At 39.5% G+C, this 7,504-nt stretch overlaps 1 long non-coding RNA gene across 2 annotated transcripts; it reads right to left on the bottom strand.

Annotated features, from left to right (window-relative positions):
- Positions 1–2,395: 2,395 nt before the first annotated feature.
- LOC126619971 (uncharacterized) lies at positions 2,396–7,193 on the bottom strand. Of its 2 annotated transcripts, XR_007622208.1 has the most exons (4): positions 6,856–7,193; positions 6,653–6,763; positions 5,260–5,326; positions 2,396–2,603 (listed from the first exon to the last, which is right to left on the bottom strand). It is a non-coding gene; the product is annotated as an uncharacterized LOC126619971 (long non-coding RNA). The 2 variants fall into 2 exon arrangements; XR_007622209.1 differs by lacking the exon at positions 5,260–5,326 and having other exon boundaries at positions 6,856–7,186.
- Between the last annotated feature and the right edge of the window lie 311 nt (positions 7,194–7,504).

The following is a 7,504-nucleotide window of genomic DNA, read 5'->3' as shown; positions in this document are numbered from 1 at the left end:
GTAAAGCTTTCGAAACACTGATTTCACGTTCTGGTCAAAAATAATTTTTCTCAATCAACATGTTTGTAGTTTCATTGCTTAGGGTTTTATTCAACAATGGAGGGTGGGAGAGGTTTTGATAGTTGAAATAGATAAATAATACGTTAAAAGTGATTTGGGGTGTATTTAGAAATTTTTTATTTTTTTTAAACCTAATAAGGTCAAAATTGTAATTGCATAGTAGGGTAAATAAGTTATTAATATTAAATTTTAATGTGGGGTACATTCAACATTTTGTGAGGTGCTAATATAAAATGCCATTATTATTTTGTTTTTTTTTTTTTAAAGAAGTCATTTTTCCAAGAACATGAGCCCAATACTTCTAATTTCTGAAAGACCGTGGAGCAATTAACCAATATATATATATATATATATATATATATATATATATATATTGTGTACATTTTAATTTTAGTTTAGGATATATACTTTGGTCTTGAATTGAGGTTTTCCATCTTTTGATTAAATTTTATACATACACTTTCTATAGTCTGATCACAAATCTTGTAGATCTAGTAGTGAGAACTCAAATTTACATGAATTTGTGGTTTAAATATGTATTTGGTATTGGAAGTAGAAGATTCGAAAAACTATATATATAATTTTGGTTAGAACTATAAATTGGCATGAAACGAACCGGAATCGGTGTGAACCGAACCGTATGATTTTAGTAATAAATTTAAGCGAAACTGCATTAAATCGAACTGTTGATATTTTTCAGTTCCGATTTGAGGGTGGAACTGGCCAAATCAAAGCGTGCCCACCCCTACTTTTATCTATGTTTGTCTTATATCAATGTGTCATGCAACCTAATGAATCTGTAACGACCCGTCCCATATTTTATGGCTTTATAATTTTTAAAGCGTGAATTTACGAAATGCCCTTTGATGTAAAACGTTGACTTTTGTTGACTGCCGCGTCGTGTCACATGAGATTCATTTCTTGGCGTATCCTTGTAGCACTCATTACTACGAACGTGTGGGTGCAAGTGGAATCAAAATTGGAGTTACGATGAACGTTTTACGGAACTATGAAACCGATGGGCAAAATAGTCAATTCACCATTTTAGATATTAGGGTTATATATTTTATTATTTTTTGTCGTGTGGGGCCCACACCCCACTTTCTCTTCCTCCTCGTGTCATCTCCCTCAAATCTCTCGAACCCTCTCCCTCACCTCTCTTCTCTCAAACTCTTTTCCACTCTTCAAGCACGAACCACCCACACCAACACCAATTTTTGAGTGAAATCCATACCAATATTCCTTGATTTAGGCGTAGCTTGACCTATGGACTTGAATGGTGGCATTGCATGTGAAGATCAAGTACTCAAAAATGAAGAAAGCCAACCATTCCCTCTAAGTGAAAACTCTCCGACGAGTTCTAAATCAAACCCATCCTAAACTATGGAATTTCTCATTTGAGGTAATGTCCTGAAACCCTTATATATTGAATTTGAAGTAGAATTAAGGTTCCTAACTTCTGCAACTCATTTTTAAACATGACGACATTTTTCGACGAGAACCATAGGTTTAAGACCACTTTTTCGGCCACGGTAGGACCTTGTGTTGGTATATTCCTCTTCCTCTTCTCTTAAGCTTCATTTTGGTAGGAAGAGTGTGAAAAATGGTTGAGTTTTGACCCTAAACCGGTCCAACTCATAAGACCTAGAACTCAGATCCAAACCGGATCAAACTCAGCCCAACCTAGCAACTCGGCCTAACCCAACAACCCAAGCTCAGATCCGACCCGACCCGAGCCTGATACCCAGCTTCCACGATTAGCTCGTGGATCCGCGCGTAGGAATTGTTGTGGTCAGCGCGTGGAGCACACGCTCTTCTTTGCCGTCCAGGGCAGTGCCAATGAATTTTTTGGCGACCCATCTTGGCGCGAGGCAGCACATGGCATCTCGGGTAGCCATACGGTGGCGACGCGTGCTGCGGCGTGTGGAGGAACCCGAGGTCCCTCTTTGGGTTTTCGACGTGCTGCATCCGAATCCGCTGTCCATTTTCCCAAATTCTATCGTTTTAGTAGAGTTTTACTAAATGGTTTCTAATTGTGTTTAGGTGCATCGGTGGAAGTGACCTTGTTATCCCTAGTTTGAGCAACTCCCAGGTAACGGAATATTCGTGAGTGGACCCCTTCTCAAATTGCATGTTTTATAAAGTATTAGGATTGTATACATATCATATTTCATGAATTGAGCATGTTTTATATTATGTTTTACAGATTTCCATATTTATTGACACACCCCGACCGAAATCGAGACATGCTGGCCGTCACATGAAGGTGACGTAGCCATGAGCGTAGAGCAGAAGTGATAGTGATATAAAAATGTGAGTAATTAAAAACCAAAACTAACTAATTTACACTAAGATAACTATAAAAGTGAGCAGATGTGTTTAAAGTAGTAATGCAAGTACTCAAAGCATAGGTAACCTAGATGCAATCCATCCAGCTAAATATTAATTATACAAGACATGAAGGAAATTCCTACATTATTTGAAGTCTATCAGAACCGCCGTAGAGTCTTCGTAAGCCACCAACACGTACGTCTAACTAGAACCTGAAGGGGCGCAAAACAGAAAACATGAGTGGGCAAAAACAAAGCTTTTTAAAACCATTTCTCTTTCCAAAAATATAACCCCTCACCGTAAAACCCGTATAATTTCCCAGAAAATAATAATACATACATATTTAGAAATCATGCTCGAGAGTAGTGAAAACCAACAATATGCCATGTCAAGTATCTCATCAATGAAATAAGTAAGCCATGTGAAATAAATCAATGTAAATTGATATGTCAGCTGGAGTCACCTAACATGACCTGTACGGCTAAACCTATAGCTCATCTACCAATTCCTACACACGAGTCGGAACCACTTAATATGGTCTGTACGACAGGTTGGGTGTAAATAGATAAGTCAAGTGCTACGATCACGAGAAGGCTGTGCGAAGTATCGCAAGTCACCTACGAGTTAGAACCACCTAATGTGGTATGTACGATAGACTGGCACCTACCTTGGATCCAAGGTGAGCGTGTGGTGCGGGAGGTGAACGATCACGTAAAGGCTAGGCCTTAGCCTTGGGCAGAGCACTAACACCGGGGTGCAGGATAATGAGCACTAAATGCATATAAACATAACCATACACACTGCAATCACTATCATCAATATACACTCACTTGAAGCTTACCTGGGCGCCCGCAGCGTCATGCAATAATATGCATATCTATACTAATGCATATACTAAAATGTAATGTAATTAACATGGCATTTAAAAATGTAAATCCATTTAAAACAATTTATGGGAAAATGGAAAACATATATACATATATATAGAAAACCAAAAGCCCACTCATTGGTATGTAGTAGGGTCGTAACCCCCGAGTCTCGCCTGGCTATGCTCGTCCTCCGGAAACGTCTCACCTATATGCGAAACAACTAATTTAACATTAAATTTAAGCACATAACCAAAACCGTGTAATAACTTCTCATACGTTGCTCAATTGGGGTGTTTGAATATACCATCATGGCCTACTTAATACCGCAAGCATTCCCATATTTTTAGAAAAAAATTCTGATGTCACACGCCGACCAAGGCACGTGCCTGGCACATTGACGGAATCCCTAACGGCATTAGGGAATATTCCGTTTAAAAACTAACGGAGTTACCTAACGCCGTCAGTATATTCCATCAAAGTTGACAGAATATTCCCCTTCTTATCCGGTGGATTCGCCAGAGCCGCCGCCGGCTGCTGTCTGTTACCTCAGAAACTGGAAACCTTTTAAAACTTCAATATCTCCCTCATTTCTCAACCAAAATTCACGAATTTTATACGGATTTGAAGCTCTTGAAGTATAGAACACAACCATACCTATTTAAAGTCCTCAAATCGATAGAAAACGGTCGAAAAAATCCTTCAAGATTCCGGCTAAACCTACAACTCAGTGAACCTGTGTTTCCCGACGTCCAAATCACTTCAAAACTAGCCTAGGGTCCCTATAGAGTTGGTTAGGACCCTCTCTAGACCTTAAAACCTTGTAAAACCTCGGCGATCACATCGGAGTAAACTTCCACCTCGTCGGAGCTCGTAAATTCTCTGGTTTTTTAAGTCATTTCCTTGAGCCAATGGTACTACCAAACTTAGGAAGTCGAGAGGAGTACGAAGATGCTAACCTCGATCCGTGGTGTTTTGATGGTGTTTGAAGGTTGGAGAGCTCGGGTCGTACAGACAAGAGAGAGTGAGAGAGAAGGAATGAGAGATGAGGGTTGCATGTATGTGTGTTACGGGATTGGCCAATTTCAAATGGTCTCAAGCCCTAATTGGGCTATAGAATTTAGGGCTTAAGTAATTGAGTCCAAATGGAAATAAAACCAACCCCAATTCCACTTATTCATTTGTAACATTTATGTTACGAACCCGATTCAGCCCTAACTCACGTCAACACGCTCGTGACGACGTGTACAATTTAATTACGTCAGTGAGAAAAATAATTTAAAACTATATGCATACATCCACATCACCAAGCAAATGAGGGCATAATTGTCATTTTCACACATTCGAGGAGAAAATATATATTTATTCGAGACGGGTCGTCACATTTATGGTTTACGGAGAATATATGATTTATTTAAATTACTTTCACGAAATATTTATAATTTATCAAATGTACATTTTACTAAAGGATATAAATTATGGGATATTCGTATGTGAAATTCTGTGCACTTACGAATATGAATTATCATGGGTTTATGAGATGAGGTTGTGAGCTTTTGAGCTTTGGTGATTTGGTATGATTTTTTAGATATGTTTTCGGTGCTTATCTAGTGGGTTATCATATAGCACATACACACAACACGGGTATGTAGACGTCTATGGCCATAAGACACAGTTAAGTATATTTATGTCATACCCCCAGCTTCACTGGTGAAACCAGTGTCGGACAGTTTCAATAGCCACTGCCAGTGTCAGTGTGTTATGTTATATGTATATACATATTATCAGTGACACACTCTGACCTGGAAAGTCTCACTTGGACTTCGAATCGAGTTGTGCTGGCCAACACCTGAAAGGTGACGAAACCATAAAGTGTAGTGTAGTGGAAAAAGAATGTGAATAAATTTAAACCTAAAAGTGCCTAAACAAAGGAGTGCGGGAGTGAGCTTCACACGTGATGTTAGAGCATAAGACAGTATAATGAATAGGATAAGGGTTATACCACTAATGATAACCATCTCCTGAGATTTACCAGAATCCTCGTTTATACGTAAGCACATCTACTAAACCTGGAGGGGCGAAAAACAAAGTTAAGTGGGTTAGCAAAACAACGTTTTGTAAAAACCTTTATTTTCGAATATACTAACCCCTCGCCGTAAGACAAGTACAGTTTCCTTAAAACATACTACGTAAGTATGTAAACAAAAATACAACAGCATTATAACTGGAAATATGCCAAGTCATGATATATAAATGCCACAATAATAAAAGCATGTGATAATCAAGTATAGCTAAGTGCTCATCCATCTAAGCTGACACACAAGTTCGAACAGATAATTTCTGACAAGAACAGGACTGGGTGTAATCAATATGCTCTAGTACTACGATCACGTGAACGCTGGTGCAGAAGCACGATCACATACAAGTCGGATTGCCTAATGCAATTTACCCGACAGGACTGGCACCTAACTTGGATCTAAGTAGATCGAATGGTGTGATGTGAACATACACATGAAGGACTGGCCTTGGCCCTGGGGCGAGTACTAACACTGGTGCAGCAAGATGAGCATGTACAGATATGTATGAATGTCATGATAGTAATATCCCAACCATATAGCAGCATTTATCACAATTCATATCACAATAATGATACTAGGCAATATAAGCGTAAAATGAAGTAAATACGCATTCATGGAAACTATAATATGTATAGGTATAAAAACAAACTGCCCACTCACAAGTACGTCGCTAAGTCGTAGCCCCCGAGCCTAGCCTGGCCCCGCAATTCCTAGGGATACGTTTCCCTTATATGTGAAATAACTAAAATAGAATTAATTAAAGCACATATACGGAAACCTAAATAAAACCCCCATAGTTTGCTCAAACCTAGGGTTTAAATATATGAAATCGATTTACTCGACGTCATGGACACACACGTCGGCTGGAGGTCGGACATGCCGTCACATGCCGCCATAAAGGGCTACACAACTTGCCACGTGCTGCACGCGCTAATGGCATATAGGTGGTCAAGCGCGTTCACGCGCCTACGAGTACGCGTGTACTCGCTTTCTCCACGATTTTCTGCAGTTTTTGCAGATTTTTGCGCCAACTTCCCGAGGCCTTAATGAGCTCGATTCTCAACCAAAAACACTTCTACAAAGCCAAATTAAAGTTAGGAATGTGATGAATCGATCCATTTTCACAGAAGGTTCAAGTGTGGTCCGTGTTATCCAGAAACGTGGTCTGAAAGTGGCCAAATGACCATGGCCAAACTTTTCCAGAAAGTTGGGAAATTTCTTCCCAACTTCCAGAGTTGAGTTCTAACTCGAAAGTTAACCAAATTCGATGATTCAAAAGCCTTTTTGAAGTTAAGAATGTAGAGAATAAGTCTATACCTATTAGATGCTCAATCGTGGTCTGTGTTGGTCGGGGAAATGGTTTGAAAGTGGCCTGATGGCCATGGTTCTCCTCCAAAAATCTGGGGTGTTTCTTTCTTCAAATCGATTCTGCATCAAATCGTCAACAAGAAAAACCTATAACCTAATGATTGTTGCAGGACAACAAAAAGGGTATAAGAAAGAGGGTTCTCATGGCCTACCTTGATCAGAAAATGAAGTTTCGCTGGAGAAGGAAAGTGAACAGTGGCAGTGGTCATTGACAGTGTAAGTCCTAGTTCTTAGGTTGAGAAACTCGCATATCTCATCGGAGCAACCCTGCTAGTAGTGGTGATGGTAATGTGGCATGACAGAGGTGGAGGAACTCGCCGGAACGACGTTTGTGTGGTGGCGGTGTCCCTGTGGTTATTCACCAAGAGAGAGAGCTTGAAATGAGAGCTTTAAGTGAAAGAGAGCACCTTCTAATTTCTGATTAGGTGCAAGGTTGAGGGAAAACAATTTGATTGGTGGAGAGGAAAAGAAGGAAAAAGCAAAAGTTTGATGGTTGATAGGTGTGAAAGAAGGGATCGGATCCCTTTTAAGGATTGGATGGATTTGTACAATTTTTAATGTACAAATATATCTTTTCAACAATGTTTCGACACCATAAATTTGTACGCGCGTGTACAAAATTACCTGTGACTAACGTACTTTAATAGAGCGTAACTCTTTCGTTACAGATCTGATTCAAGTCTAACACGCACTCACGCATTCATAGCGACGAGTACTATTTTAGTATGAAATCAGGAAAATGAAACTGAAAGCCGAAAACCACGTCCACGTCAGATTCCACTTTTGTCCAAAAAGGGTATG

The sequence above is a fragment of the Malus sylvestris genome, chromosome 4 (genome assembly GCF_916048215.2).
Source record: "Malus sylvestris chromosome 4, drMalSylv7.2, whole genome shotgun sequence".
NCBI classification, from domain to species: Eukaryota; Viridiplantae; Streptophyta; class Magnoliopsida; order Rosales; family Rosaceae; genus Malus; species Malus sylvestris.
The sequence above is the reverse complement of the archived record's forward strand: the minus strand, read 5'-3'. Positions and strand labels throughout refer to the sequence as shown.